Consider the following 15891-nt stretch of genomic DNA (forward strand, 5'->3'; position numbering starts at 1 on the left):
AGCTCGCTCCTTCCCCCTCTGCCAGCTTCACATACATTAAATACAAATTCGTTGCAATGGTTTTCAAGTTCCATGGTTGTGGCCCAATGGTGGGCGGTGGTAATGGTGCGGGGGAGGTCATGGGTTCAAACTTGCCTCTGCCCGTCCCACACAAAGGATTTTGCTGCTCATTTTCAAATTTGAATTTGCTGCTGAATTAAAATTAATTTAATATATTTAATATATATATATATATATATATATATATATATATATATATATATATATATATATAATATTTATAATATAATATATAGTTAAAAACTATATAATATAAAATAAAAATTATATATATAATATTTAAATAACTAAAAAAAATTCAAATTCCACCTTAGGACCACTTAGGCAATTTCACCTTCACACAACCACACTGGCGAATCCGGAGGTGACACTTGTCACAACCCCATTGGGAAAAAACTGAAGAAGATTCCCCTTACTGACTGGACTACCATGTCATCATTCTATCCCATTCTGCAATTTTTTTAGCTGTTTAGGAAAATGAACAACATTCATTTCCTCCTTCATCCAGACTTCATTTTCAGTTAAACAAATTGCGTTGCAATCGTCCTGACTATTGACACCTAATCATAGGGATTGAGTGAACAACATTAAATAGTGTAAATAAATAATAGAGAAAATGGAGAGTCATCGGGTGCTGAAACTCAACAGTCACTCCCTCATGTATATAATAATGAACAGCCTAAATGAATAATATAATCTCATTTGAGGAGTTACCTCTTGGCCTGACATGGTATCAGAGCCAGTTCTAATTTTAGCTTTCCTCCCTTTGTAACTCCCTCATGTTCTGCCTATTTTTGCATAACTGTCACCTTCTTTGCATCCTGTACACCTGCGCTGGTGATTTCTCTATCTTATCCCTGCAAGATTCTGTGCATTATTGAATTCACTAGTCTAAATGCAGTGGGAGTGTTGAAGGGTCGATTTGCTGCATTAAGGCATTGCTTTGCCTACTATGAAGACTGGAGCCAGTTGCTACGTGGAATGGTCATGTGATGCCAGGAAGTGCTTCAACTGTGTGCTGGAAGGGTGGCGCAGCTGGAAGCGTGGTGTCATGGCCAACACTGTGACTGAAACTACATTTGAGTCTATTATTCCCTGGAGTGTGCTGTTGGACTGAGTACACTCTGAGTTTGGTAGAAGACCAAACGACCATCCATTATATCAATATTTGGAGACTGCTGGTATGAATTATTTTATATGCATTGAATCATTGTGTTGTTGGTCTGATATTAAAACGCTGCATATGTTGGTATGATATCAAAACGTTGCATACGCTGAGGAAAATGCTGCATACGCTAAACAATACAACATTTTCTCTATATTTTACAATCTCAAATGTGATCTGATATTTCAACATGAATATTTTGAAAGTATGCATATAAATCCCTACCATATATAAATGCATTTTTTTTTACCGTGACACCACTGCCATATACACCCTCCTGACACTAGGTCATACAATCACACAGTTATGCTATCAAAGTGGACTGTTGAATGTTCATTCCCATTTCCTGTCGAACTAAACCATTTCTGCAAAATGAGCTATTATCCTTGCCAAATTCTATCACATCTGTGCCTATTCCTCAGTGCCACTCCCGTAGCTCTGGTTGTCACAGCGTCGAAGACTGTTGGGGTATTTTTCAAAATGGTTGAAAATTCGTTGCTATAGTTCCACAAACAAAATTTTTAGGTATGGTGAATGTATATGGTGTGAAGTGCATTCAACTCTTTTGAAAATGGTGTTAGTATTAAAGTTTGTTGAAACTTTTGAATGGTGATAATAGAATGAGAATTTTGGATGGTACTTTTCTCGGATATATATTATATGGTTTATATGTTGAAACCATCATATAATATATTTTTGAGTGGAGGAATATATGCTACATTAAAATTATTAATATAGTGAATTATTTTCCACCTAAACAGAAGATATCCAGAAAGGTTGTGTTTGTTTTGGAAATCAAACGCAGATTTTTTTCTTGGGAATACATTCACTAATATCTATTGTTGGAGTATTTCTCTCTGGGAAAGAGAACTATCCAGAATGGTCAAGGAAAATTAAACAAACTCTCATTTTTAATGAGTTGTCGAAAGGAGTGTGTGTTGGAGACGAAGATAAAGAACCCAAACAACCTACCTCAGACAAGGAATTCACCATTTGGGAAAATAAGAACAGCAAGTCTTATGCATTGATTGCAGCATCAGTGAATGAAGAGGTGAGTCACCATATTTTTCCATTTTCAAATTATTTTGAAGCCTTACAGAAACTAAAGGAAATCTATGACTCACACTCTGCACTTGAAGTTGTTTAGCTCATGATTAAATGTTCAGCCTTGAATTACAAAATGATGATCCTCTTACTCTTGCATCAGAAGTAAAATCTATTATGCATGATATCAAAGTCACTAATGTTGAACTGGACATTCCTTTGATAAATTTTCTTAAGGCAGTTTATTTGACTTACTCAAATTATCTTGAGTCATTGCAAGAAAAAGGAAACCTCAAATATATTACCTTTGACTCCCTTGTGAAAAAGTTTGTTGAAAGAGAGAAAGATTTTTGGAAGAAGACAACTCCTCAATCTTCTAAAGAGGCTATGTGTCTTGCACATAGAGAGAAGAATCTTGCTCAATATTCTTCCAGAGGAAGAGGTGGTCGAAGAGGAAGAGTAAGAAGAAATTTTAGAGGTAGGGGGAGTAGACACTCTCAAGGAGAAAAGTTAGACTTACATTGCATACGCTGCAAAAGAGATGGATCACATGATGTGTCCACATGCAAGTTGCCTTGGGACAAAATTGTGCAGGAAAGAAACCAACCCAAAGGTAAAACTAATGACAAAGAGAAAGGTAAAGCACCTGAATCCACTCACTATGTTGTGGCACACTGTAATATTGGAGTAAATGAAGAATTATTTAATTCTTCACTTGCTTCTTGGAAAAATAATTGGTTGCTTGATTCAGGAGCAACTTGCCACATGACTTCTAGAAGAGATTTTTTTGAAGGATTTTGTTATCTCAAAATCAGACCCTAATAGGCTGCTATGATCAGGTAGATTTCAAGTAACTCTTTCAAACCAATCTTTTAGCTAAGGCTTAGCCTCCTTAGCCTGAGAGGGCTCTCTCAAAGGGTTAATGATTTTACTTTGAAGATTAAGATGGATAACTCTATGAAAAAATCGAACAACATTATATGAATGGTTGAAATATCAATTAACAAAATTCCATTGGGCCATGGAGTCAAGGTGTGTTCCAGCACAAAAATGAGATTAAATTCACATGGAAGTCAGGGCATAGAGGGATTTCACATAGAAGTAGAACAGAGATATAGTGTAGGAACACAGTCCACAAATACATGAAGGAAATTAGAGCATCTTCAAATGAGTTCTAAGTAACATGTATCTGTACTACTACAAGTAAGTATAGGAAAGAAATCATGAAGAAAATCAAACATTAAAATCCCTTGCTGAATCCTGAGTAGTGAAATCAACTCCTTATATTATCCTGAAAACATACAGTCACATACAATAACACAAAGTCCTCTATTTCTTTGAGAATTTCCAACCCCTATTACATTTCTCTTTCTCCTATATATAGAGATCTTCTACCTAACTGAGATTCCTCCTCAAGCATGAGGTGAACTCGAATTCTCCTTATCATGACACCTATTGACATATTAAACTAACTATTAAAAGCAACTTACTACTAATTGACAGCTCTAGAAACCTAAAACAATTAGGATTCTAACTCTTCATCATGTTGGTAGCAGCATTTGTTACAATCAAAACTCGTTCTCTGACAAGTGGTCTTTCTTTAGTTTAGCTATGGTGAATGTTTAAAGTTCCTTGCTGGCCCTTAATGTCTTATCTCCTTTACTGATCCTGCAAAGTAGGAAACTGCCCCTGTTTTCCTACGTTTGGTTTCCTCAAGGAGGTTTGAGACCAATTAACCCAGATGTCTTCTTTGATTACACACGAGTGTATTTGAGTTCCACATTCTTGATGTGCTGTAGACCCTTTACATATATCCGTATGGAGACAAAACTTCTTCAAATCCATTTGGAATGTCATGGACAAAACTAGCGGTGATTTGTATGACAAAACTTATAGTTCATATATCTTTTCCTCCGCTTGTTTTACCTCTGCCGGTTGCTTGCACATTGTAACTGATCCTTTTTGAAACTCCTCTTTCAAAAAATATCCCCTTGATTACTCAAAATTGGTCGACTGAGTTTAATTATGTAACTATAGCAGTTTCATAGCACGCTACGAAACTGCTGTGCATTAGGCATTATCTACAGCAGTTTCGTAGCGCACTACGAAACTACTGTGTAATTACAAAAAGACAATTTTGAACCAAAATTTTACTGTTTTGCACCTCTTCATACTGAAATATCCTTTTCAAATGCCCTGAAGCTATTCAAAAGTGAATGCAGATGCATCATTCTTCAAGAAAAACTGCAACAAGGTAAGTTATCAAAAGATCTCAAGGTTTCTTTTATTTGTACATCACTAGCTATGTCACCCATAGGTCGGCCTCTTAATCTGCTTAATGCAAAAATCACTCTCTCTTGCAGTTCTTCCATGTTGCCTTTACCCTACACAGCTTGGAGAAGAAGCCAATGAGGGGATGGTGGCAACCACCACATGCCAATACCAAAGATTACAGCAATTGGTGTGCTCAAGCCATACATGTATCGCTAGCCACCAATCACATCAATTTCTAGATTACCCATTAAGTAACCAAGCAAGATTCCCAGAACTATGAAAATTTCCTTCAAGGATACAAGTGTTCCATGAATCTGATATGGAGAAGTCTCAGAAATGTATAAAGGAGCTGCATGCATATCCAAACCTATTCCAAGTCCAAACAACAGCTGACCAACTATAATCACAGGAAGTCTAGGTGCCAACGCTGTGATTAAAGCTCCTGATAAATATAGCATTGCCACGATAATTAACTCCCTCCATCTCCCTAGAAAATCTGCCACGTTGAATGCTAGTAGAGAACCACATAAAGCACCATAAAGGGAACCACTAACCACCAGACCAGTTTGAATAGATGGTAGATTGTACTAGGTTATTTCACTCAATCAGCCGACTGCAATGAAATAGAGGCACCTAAAGTAGCACCAATATCATAACCAAACAGTACACCTCCGAAGGCTGGGAATAAGCAACTAAGAATCCGATTTTGCTGGACAAATTGTTGGCAAATATGGTGGTGTTTGTTATAATAGGAGGCCGATTGGATTTCAGGCCAGAAACGCCACAAAATTGACCAGCGAAACCACCAAGAGCTCTACGGGGAGCGTTATTTAGAACAACCTTCCAGTGCAAGAGTATGGAAATGCTTGAAAAGCCCAAAATAATCTGCTGCACCCAAAGGTTTTCCACAGAAATATTCAAACTGGAAATAAACAAAACCATTGGCTCCCAAAAGGAATCTATAATGTTCGTCCCATGAAAACTTCAATAGTTTTTGGAGTGACCATATATCCATTTATGAATTCTTGAAATTTTTCTTTAAGCAAATGAGAAGAATCTTTGCCACAAAAATACAATCCTTTCTGAGCTGAAATGAGCTTTCGATAGTCAGTGGAAGATCCAATCTCATGAACAACACATCGCTCGACCACCTTCATATAAATTATTAGGAGCCCTGTTGGAAGTGGAAACCAAGATAATTCCTTTGTTAAATAAATGTCTAAACATCCGATTTAGGATCAGTGCGTCTGGCACATTTGTTACCATGAACTCATCAATGCACAACAGAATTGCTTCACTTGAAATATCATTAGCAACAGCATCCAAAGGATCACTTAGACCTTTTTGCTTTTAAAGAAGGCTATGTACATCCAACATAAAATCATGGAAGTAAATTCTCTTTTTCCTCCAAGATTCAGGCAGTTGCTCATAGAAAATGTCCATTAACATTGTTTTGCCTGTGCATACCCCACCATATAGGTACAAACCACGAACAGGTGACAAATAAGCTTGTGGCTTTATGAATGAGAACCAGCTGTTGGATTTATTAGAAGATGTGGATCTTTCCAATCCACAAGATTCAGCTGCATCTACCAGCTCATCATATAATATCTGGAGAGCTCTGAGGGTCTCTTCCTGACATGTGTCACCTGCCATGAGTTCTCCTGCTGCTATCCGCCTTTCATACTCTATTAGAGGACCCCTTCTCTCCACATCTTTGCCTGAATCTTTGGCTGTAGATGACAGCAAGGTCCTTGAATTTATAACCTGTTGTAAGCCTATGCTAATTTCCTTCTCCCCGAGAGGACTGCAAGATGTCAGAAAAACCAAGGATGAGTGCGATTTCACAACCAACCTTCCGCCCCTGCTTATGCACCCATCAGATCCACCGACTTGCACCCCGAGATATTGATCTTGCATGATAGGCTTTGACCAACTGAAAAAATTCGAAATTTTTTCTTAAGTGATAACAGTGGCTCCACTTGGGATAGTTTTCTCGTGTAGTACACTAAGAACTCGCAGGTCCAGTGCTTTATCCTTTTATGACAAACGAAAATTTGCTTGACAAGCATCCCCTTCAAGCTTGTTGGGCCTTCACCTCAGGCTTTAGCTTGATGATCACTGTAGGAGAAAGAAATCTATATCTACTAAAAAATGCTCAGTCCACCTTGAGCTTATTTGCATTTTCCTACCTACCTACCCTATCAATTTCAAACTTCTTTCAGCTCAATCAATGTGAAATTTCCAATGTAGCCAATCGTTTGTCTTATCTGATATTAGAGGCTCTTGACTGCATCTGACCTCAAAATAACTATGATAGTGAGATGACCAAATCAACTTATAATGTACCTGATCTTCATAATGCAAATGAAAATGAAATACTGGTGTGCAAAGCTTTGCCATGTATTCACTTATGGGGTCAAAGAAGACATGGTTAATTTGATGATCACCATAACACTCTACATCTTCAGATAACTGATTCTCAACCACACAAGATTCCTTTGATATGTTATCCAACTGCCTTTCTGAATGATTCTCACAAACAATGTAATTTTCCTCCTTATTATGATCATTTATTGCTGTAAGCTGCTGAGAAGTTTGACATAAAAAATCAACCTTTTCCTCTGCCTGAGGGTTATAAAAGCTATCTTCCAGTACTTCTTCTTGGTGTTTGCAATCAATTTCATACTCTTTATGATCCGAAGCCTGACAAGTCTGCTGCATCTCTACATCAATATCAGAGGATTGAACATGGTTTTCATAAATAAACCCCTGCTGGCTTTCGTGTTGCATTTCATAGGATGTTATACTTTCTTATTGGTGTTGAAATGTATTGTTATGAAGAGCCTCTAAAATTTCTTCATCCATAAATTCATCATCATCATAACAATCCTCCAAATATTAAATAAAACTCATAGAATGTTTACAACAATCTTTGACCATCAATAAGGAGGGATGACACTCTTTATACATGTCATAGAATGCATCATGGAAATTAGCAAGAGAATATAATGAACCATTTTCCAAGCTTTTATACCAAGACCATGCTTTTCCTTCTAAAGTGGTCATAAACATCTTCATGAGACAATCTTCAGGGAACTGAACCTTAAGACCGCGTACATGCATATGGAACCTAACCAAATGAAGAGCAACATTGTTTTTCTTTTCATCTTTGAATAATGGAAGATCATCTAACCAATCAACCTTTGGCATAGGATTTGGAAAACCAGGGATATGAGACCGATTCATAGGGGCATACCTGGCATTCATTCTTTCAGTGGAACTCATCTTGAAACTTCATCAAGCTACTGATCTTCTAGTAGTGGAGTCACCTTCCAATTTGTTATTCGATGTGTGGAGTCGCCAAGGTAGTTTTGCAGCCTCAAAAATATGTTTGAGCTCCTGCTACCTTCAGAAGTTCAGCCTCTTGATTTCGGGAATGAATAGACTTCAGGCTCCCGGCAGATGCACCAAAATGTTATCTCAAGATCAGACCTTGATAGGCTGCTATGATCAGGTAGATTTCAAGTAACTCTTTCAAACTAATCTTTTATCTAAGGCTTAGCCTCCTTAGCCTGAGAGGGCTCTCTCAAAGGGTTAATGATTTTTCTTGGAAGATTAAGATGGATAACTCTATGAAAAATTCGAAGAACAGTATATGAATGGTTGAAATATCAATTAACAAAATTCCATTGAGCCATGGAGTCAAGGTGTGTTTCAGTACAACAATGAGATTAAATTCACATGGAAGTTAGGGCATAGAGGGCTTTCACATAGAAGTAGAACAGAGATATAGTGTAGGAACACAGTCCACAAATACATGAAGGAAATTAGAGCATCTTCAAATGAGTTCTAAGTAACATGTATCTGTACTACTACAAGTAAGTATAGGAAAGAAACCATGAAGAAAATCAAACATTAAAAACCCTTGCTGAATCCTGAGTAGTGAAATCAACTCCTTATATTATCCTGAAAACATACAGTCACATACAATAACACAAAGTCCTCTGTTTCTTTGAGAATTTCCAACCCCTATTACATTTCTCTTTCTCCTATATATAGAGCTCTTCTACCTAACTGAGATTCCTCCTCAAGCATGAGGGGAACTCGAATTCTCCTTATCATGACACCTATTGACATATTAAACTAACTATTAAAAGCAACTTACTACTAATTGACAACTCTAGGAACCTAAAACAATTAGGATTCTAACTCTTCATCATGTTGGTAGCAGCATTTGTTACAATCAAAACTCGTTCTCTGACACGTGGTCTTTATTTAGTTTAGCTATGGTGAATGTTTAAAGTTCCTTGCTGGCCCTTAATGTCTTATCTCCTTTACTGCTCCTGCAAAGTAGGAAACTGCCCCTGTTTTCCTACGTTTGGTTTCCTCAAGGAGGTTTGAGACCAATTAACCCAGATGTCTTCTTTGATTACACAAGAGTGTATTTGAGTGCCACGTTCTCGATGTGTTGTAGACCCTTTACATATATTCGTATGGATAGAAAACTTCTTCAACGCCGTTTGGAATGTCATGGACAAAACTAGCGGTGATTTGTATGACAAAACTTATAGTTCATATATCTTTCCCTCTGCTTGTTTTACCTCTGTCGGTTACTTGCACATTGTAACTGATTCTTTTCGACACTCCTCTTTCAAAAAGTATCCCCTTGATTACTCAAAATTGGTCGACTGAGTTTAATTATGTAACTACAGCAATTTCGTAGCGCGCTACGAAACTGCTATGCATTAGGCATCATCTACAACAGTTTCGTAGCGCGCTATGAAACTACTGTGTAATTACAAAAACACAGCTTTGAACCAAAATTTTACTGTTTTGCACCTCTTCATACTGAAATATCCTTTTCAAATGCCCTGAAGCTATTCAAAAGTGAATGCAGATGCATCATTCTTCAAGAAAAACTGCAACAAGGTAAGTTATCAAAAGATCTCAAGGTTTCTTTTATTTGTACATCACTAGCTATGTCACCCATAGGCCGACCTCTTAATATGCTTAATGAAAAAATCGCTCTCTCTTTCAGTTCTTCCATGTTGCCTTTACCCTGCATAGCTTGGAGAAGAAGCCAATGAGGGTATGGTGGTAACCACCACATGCCAATACCCAAGATTACAGCAATTGGTGTGCTCAATCCATACATGTATCGCCAGCCACCAATCACATCAATTTCTAGATTACCCATTAAGTAACCAAGCAAGATTCCCAGAAATATGAAAAGTTCCTTCAAGGATACAAGTGTTCCACGAATCTGATATGGAGAAGTCTCAGAAATGTATAAAGGAGTTGCATGCATAGCCAAAACTATTGCAAGTCCAAACAACAGTCGACCAACTATAAGCACAGGAAGTCCAGGTGCCAACGCTGTGATTAAAGCTCCTGATAAATATAGCATTGCCGCGATAATTAAATCCCTCCATCTCCCTAGAAAATCTGCCACGTTGAATGCTAGTAGAGAACCACATAAAGCACCATAAAGGGAACCACTAACCACCAGACCAGTTTGAATAGATGGTAGATTGTACCAGGTTATCCCACTCAATCAGCCGACTGCAATGAAACAGAGGCACCTGAAGTAGCACCAATATCATAACCAAACAGTACACCTCCCAAGGCTGGAAATTAGCAGCTGAGAATCCGATTTTGCTGGATGAATTGTTGGAAAATATGGTGGTGTTTGTTATAACGGGAGGCTGATTGGATTTCAAGCCAGAAACGCCACAAAATTGACCAGCGAAACCACCAAGAGCTCTGTGGGGAGCATTATTTAGAATAGCCTTCTAGTGCAAGAGTATGGAAATGCTTGAAAAGCCCAAAATAATCTGCTGCACCCAAAGGTTTTTCACAGAGATCTTCAAACTGGAAATAAGCACAACCATTGGCTCCCAAAAGGAATCTGTAATGTCCGTCCCATGACAACTTCAACAGTTTTTGGAGTGACCATATATCCATTTATCAATTCTTGAAATTTTTCTTTGAGCAAATGAGAAGAATCTTTGCCACAAAAATACAATCCTTTCTGAGCTGAAGTGAGCTTTCGATAGTCAGTGGAAGATCCAATCTCATGAACAACACATCGCTCAACCACCTTCATATAAATTATCAGGAGCCCTGTTGGAAGTGGAAACCAAGATAATTCCTTTGTTAAATAAATGTCTAAACATCTGATTCAGGATCAATGCATCTGCCACATTTGTTACCATGAACTCATCAATGCACAACAGAATTGCTTCACTTGAAATATCATTAGTAATAGCATCCAAAGGATCACTTAGACCTTTTTTCTTTTAAAGAAGGCTATGTACATCCAACATAAAATTGTGGAAGTAAATTCTCTTTTTCCTCCAAGATTCAGGCAGTTTCTCATAGAAAATGTCCATTAACATTGTTTTGCCTGTGCATACCCCACCATATAGGTACAAACCATGAACAAGTGACAAATAAGCTTGTAGCTTTATGAATGAGAACCAGCTATTGGATTTATTAGAAGATGTGGATATTTCCAATCCACAAGATTCAGCTGCATCTACCAACTCATCATATAATATCTAGAGAGCTTTGAGGGTCTCTTCTTGGCATGTGTCATGTGCCATGAATTCTCCTGCTGCTATCCGCCTTTCATACTCTGTTAGAGGACCCCTTCTCTCCACATCTTTGCCTGAATCTTTGGCTGTAGATCACAGCAAGGTCCTTGAATTTATAACCTGTTGTAAGCCTCTGCTAATTTCCTTCTACCTGAGAGGACTGCAAGATGTCAGAAAAAACAAGGATGAGTGTGATTTCACAACCAACCTTCCGCCCCTGCTTATGCAGCCATCAGATCCACCGACTTGCACCCCAAGATATTGATCTTGCATGATAGGCTTTGACAAATTGAAAAAATTCGAAATTTTTTCTTATGTGATAACAGATTTAATGAAAATGTTGATGGAGTAGTATACTTTGCAGACAAATCAAAACTCAAGCCATCAGGGCTTGGCACAATCAGGCTTAAATTGCCTGGTCTTCCAAACTTTCTTCTGCATCATGTTTTATATCTCGCACAGCTGAGGAGAAACTTGTTGTCCTTGGTATACATCTGCCAACAAGGACACTCCATTCACATGTTTGATGGTAAGGTTGAGGTGAGAAAAGCATCAGACCACTCACTTTTCATGATAGGGATAGAAGAAGAAAGGCTTCTCAAGTTGCAGGGTACCTCTGCTCGTGCACAAAATTTCTCATACAATTCTCATTATGATGAAGGTACATTTCCATCAAGTTTGTTATGGCATGCTAGATTTGGACACTTGAACTATGACAACCTCCACTTGTTGAAGAAAAATGGTGTTACTGGTTTGCCTACAATTCCTAGGAAACTTAAGCAATGTGATGCTTGCATTCTAGGAAAGCATAGCAAACAGTATTTTCATGATTCACATTCCAGAGCACATAGAAAACTTGAACTCATTCATTCAGATTTATGTGGTCCAATGCCTGTTCCTTCTGCAAATGGAAATAAATATATGATGACATTTATTGATGACTACACGAGAATGCGTTGGGTTTATTTATTGAAGAACAAATCTGATGCTTTTCAAACATTCAAGAACTTTCATACATGGATTGAAAATGATGCACAATATCATAGTGGCTCTATTCACACTGATAATGGAAAAGAATACACTTCAAATTAATTTGAAAACTATCTTCACCAACATGGGATCAAACATCAAACAACTGTGCCTTATAATCCCCAACAGAACGAAGTAGCTAAAAGAATGAATGGGACAATCTTAAATATGGTGCGCTCCATGATGTTTTTAAAAAATGTAAAATTGATGTTTTGGGCTAATGCATTTCTCTGTATTGTATATGTAAAGAATAGATGTCCATCTAATGCTATTAGAAACAAGACTCCTTATGAAATGTGGTATGGACACTTTCCTTCGATAAAGCATATCAGGGTCTTTGGTTCCACATGTTATGCCTTGATACCAAAGGTACATAGAAACAAACTTGGTACAAGAATTCATAAGTGTATCTTCTTGGGGTATTCAAACACCTCCAAAGCATACCGTCTCTATGATGAAGTCAATAAAAAGTTTGTTGTATCTAAAGATGTAATCTTTCTTGAATCATCCAAAAGTGACTATTTTGTTGAGCGACAACTTGATCACTTGGATAGATTCACAAATGAAAAATCATTTCAAGAATTTGATAATCATATTCCACATCTTGAAGGGGGGATTCCTATACTAGATCAACCTATGGAATCTTCTTATGAAGCAGTCCCTCCCCCGCATGAAACTCCAACAATGGATGATACTTTGAGTGATGTGATTGATAGAATTGGGAGACTCAATCTTGATTCAGTCCTAACTCAATCAACTGAGCACCCCCAAAGTGACTGACAAAGACACTTGAAAATGCTCATCCTAATGAGGTTGGAAAGACAAGAACTATAAATTCAACTCAACAAAATGGAGGTGATGTAAATGACTCTAATTCACCTGTTGATATCGATGTTTCTTATGATTGTGAATTGAATTTGTCTACATATTTTGAACCAACTTCCTTCAAAGAAGTTGCTTCTCATGAAGAATGAAAAGAAGCAATGCAAAAGGAGTATGATGCCTTGATAAAGGATGGCACTTAGAAGCTGGTTGATCCTCCATTGGGAACCAAACCAATTGCCTACAAGTGGGTCTACAAGCACAAGTATAAAGCTAATGGCTCACTTGACAAGCACAAAGGCAAGCTTGTGGCAAAAGGTTTTTCACATAAGGAAGGGGTCGATTTTGAGGAGACATTTGCCCCCACAGCAAAATGGGCTACCATCCAGACACTCTTTGCCCTAGCAGCTCAGAATGGTTGGAAATTCCATCAAATGGATGTAAAAAATGATTTCTTGAATGGAGATATAAAAGAGAATGTTTTTATGTCCCATCCTGAAGGATTTTTTGTGAAAGGAAATGAGCATAAAGTATGCAAACTTGTGAAATCCTTGTATGGCCTCAAACAAGCACCGCGAGCCTGGTATGAAAAACTAACTAAGCATCTTCTGAAACTCAATTTCAAACATTATGATCTTGATGATGCAACTTTGTTTGTTAAGAAAGTAGGCAAAACAGTTGTATATCTTGTGGTATATGTAGATGATCTTTTTATGGCAGGGAACAATGAGAGCTTCATTGCATCAATAAAGAAGGAATTGAGGAAAGGTTTTGAAATGACTGATTTGGGCTATGTTCATTACTATCTTGGTATTGAAGTAATTCAACATTCGAAGTCCATATTCCTTTCTCAAAAGAAGTATATTGGAGATCTGTTGAACAGGTTTGGCATGACAGAATGCAATCCTCTGACTACTCAAATGGAACAAAACTTAAAGCTCACATACATTGAAGGAAAAGAATTTGAGGATGCAACAAAGTATAGACATCTTGTAGAAAGTCTCAACTACCTAACTACTACCAGACTAGACATTTCGTTTGTTGTTGGAATCCTCTCCAGGTTTATGCAAAAGCCTTGTGAGGAACATTGGTCTGTTGCAAAAAGAGTTCTAAAGTACTTGAAGGGAACTCAAGATTTTGGACTCAAGTATACACAGGTTGGCAACTTCAGCTTGATTGGATACTCTGATTCAGACTTCGATGGAGACAAAGAAACTGGGGTATCTACTTTTGGTTATGCTATGAGTCTTGGATCAGGAGTTGTCTCCTGGAGATCACGCAAACAATCAGTTCCAGCAGATTCCACAACAGAGGAAGAATATGTGGTAGCAACTGAGGCAACAAAAGAAATTGTTTGGCTTAGGGAAATTCTGGAAGATTTGCAGGTAAAACAAGTACATTTGACTCCACTCATGATTGAAAATACCTTGGCAATAAATTTGGCGAAGAACCCAAAGTTTCATGATCGAATGAAGCACACCAATACAAAATATCATATGATTCGACATCATGTTGAGGCCAAAACAATCCATCTTCACCATTGTTCCACTAATGAGTAGATTTCAGCCATCTTCACTCAAGCGATTAGAAGAGAAAAGCTTGAAAGATTCAGAATGATGCTTGGACTCACCAACATCCCTTCAGATTGAAGGGGGGAATGTTGACACCTAATCATAGGGATTGGGTGAACAATTGTAAATAGTGTAAATAAATAATAGAGAAAATAGAGAGTCATCAGGAGATGAAACTCAACAGTCACTCCCTCATGTATATAATAATGAACAACCTAAATGAATACTATAATCTCATTTGAGGAGTTACCTCCTGGCCTGACATTGACGAGACGGACGCAACCATACAATTTTGGAGCCAATATGAGAACTTTGAATTTTGAGCTAAATACAAAGCACTTGATTAGTTGTGAACTTTAGAAAGCAGTTAATAAATAGTTTCATCATTTTATTCTCTAAAAAAATAGATTTAACGATGAAAACATTAGTTACGCTTATAATTTATAATGATAGCTGACGGGGATTTCGATAAGCAGATGATGTTCCCTAGATAGTTGGACAAGAGCGAGTTACACAGAGCTTCTCGGGTTAGTTGTGACCTAGATAAGCAATATTAACAATCATCATGGAAAGACAAGTTGTTAACGATATTTTTTCCATCTATTTCGAGGGAACTTAAGAGATTGTGTAACTCGAATTAAGCATACTAAAAATCTTTAGATTCTCAGGATCGCTCCTTTATTTTTATTTATAGACTTGGTTGTAATTATAAAAGGGAGGAATAAAGCCTTGGTGAAAAATATTTTTACTATTATTTCCATGCTTATGCTCTGAGTTTTTACAGAAATTGTAACATTGTTGGTGATTAATATAATGAAGAGTTACACGGTTTAGCTTTAATTCTTGCACTGATTTTGATCTAAGTCAGTTGAATTCCACTGATCGTGGGCCCAATCCTAGAGTGACCACTACCCTTTTTGTATTATTAAATTTACATTTCAACGTTTTCATTTCTATTATGTAATTATTTAATTTCCTTCTAGAATTGATCATTGATTACTGAATTTTTCATTACAACAATAGTTGCTACAATAGTCTTTCTAGATATTGTTAGAATTAGATTTTTGATAAGTTGATTTTCTGAAGCATTATTCATTCTGTCACTTCTTATCATTAATACAGAATTTTTGAGAGCAAGGTGTGATATTTCCTTCAACCAGTTTCTTTCTAGTCAAGTGTGGTGTTTCTCTCCTTTAGCTTTAGTTTCCTAGGAAACAACTTGTGCTTAACATAATTGTTTTTAGAAGGTTTAATGTTTTTATTACCTTAGATAAGTTCTCGATTATTTGAATTAATGAAGTTGTGTGTAAATTTGTTCTTTTAATAA

At 37.1% G+C, this 15891-nt stretch overlaps 1 pseudogene; it reads right to left on the reverse strand.

Moving 5' to 3' along the window:
- Positions 1–10321: 10321 nt before the first annotated feature.
- LOC149200201 (uncharacterized) overlaps positions 10322–15891 on the reverse strand; it is a 33324-nt pseudogene continuing 27754 nt past the window's right edge.

This window comes from Pinus tabuliformis, chromosome 2_1 (genome assembly GCF_031772625.1).
Source record: "Pinus tabuliformis cultivar Carrire ecotype Pingquan chromosome 2_1, CPIR1, whole genome shotgun sequence".
Taxonomy (NCBI): Eukaryota; Viridiplantae; Streptophyta; class Pinopsida; order Pinales; family Pinaceae; genus Pinus; species Pinus tabuliformis.